Here is a 1,218-nt window from a genome sequence, read left to right as displayed (position 1 = left end):
ATGCATTCACCTTCAAATTTATTTGCCTTTAGTGTAGACTGAGAAGTGCTTCCAGGCAGAAAGCCAAGGGGATTGTAGAACTCACTTTGTTTTATCTTTTTCCAGAGATCACAGTCTTATTGGCTTGTTGTGTAGTGCCTGAAAATCTTGTCTAATTTTCTCTTTATTCATGACACATGGACTAGTTCAATAATGATGACTCTATCATAGCTGGACCATAAAGTCTCAGCATTTATTTTCAATGTAATGTGATAGGAGTATCTTGGCATTAATCTTATAAACTTTATATAAGTTATAAAAGTTTCTGCCTTTTTCTTGCTGTTCTCACGACCTAATATTATGCTTGACATAGAGTTGGCCCTTAGTATATATTTGTTGAATGTGGGTGTGCACGCTCAGCTGTTCAGTTGTGTCCGACTTTTTATAATCCTTTGGACTATAGCCCACCAGGGTCCTCTGTCCATGGGATTTTTCAGGCAAAAATATTTGCTGAATAAATTATTTAAAAAAAATACTTATAAGAAAAAAGCAAAAATTCTTCACAAAAAGGACAACTGTTGCTTCAATGAATCAGTTGAAGAAACGTCTGAAATTCAAGTATGTATATACTATTTTGCTTATTGTTAATGGAATTGTTTATGGGAGAGTGACATGCATTATAATATGTAAATAAATATTTATATTAAGACCAGTGCTCTTGATAAGGAGTTTCAGCCACCAAGTGACATTTATACTATCAATCTAAATGTGTGTGAGTCCGAGAGTCTTAAGAAAATTGTTTAATTTTTAAACCATCATTAAAGGCTTATAATTACCTATTTTACCTAAGGACTTCCCTGGTGGTTCAGTGGTAAAGAATCTACCTGCTATTGCAGAAGACATGGGTTCAATCCCTCGGTTGGGAAGATCCCCTGGAGAAAGAAATGGCACTCCAGTATTCTTAAGTGGGAAGTATCATGGACAGAAGATGCTGGCAGGTGACAGTTCATAAGGAGTCCGACCTGACTAGGGACCAAACGACAACAAAATTTTATCTAAAGTGGGTAGAAATGCTCAAATACTCTCACTTCAATATGCCATACATAGTCACCATTGGTCTACATCTGCCCCAGATGAAACTGTCCTGTTTTATGCTTCAATCTCTAAGTTACCAAAGTTGGTCTCCCTGATAGACTAACCCTATCCAGCATATGAATACCATTTTGCTACAACTGCCAA

This window comes from Bison bison, unplaced genomic scaffold (assembly GCF_000754665.1).
Source record: "Bison bison bison isolate TAMUID 2011002044 unplaced genomic scaffold, Bison_UMD1.0 scf7180017864296, whole genome shotgun sequence".
In the NCBI taxonomy this organism is placed as follows: Eukaryota; Metazoa; Chordata; class Mammalia; order Artiodactyla; family Bovidae; genus Bison; species Bison bison.
The sequence above is the reverse complement of the archived record's forward strand: the minus strand, read 5'-3'. Positions refer to the sequence as shown.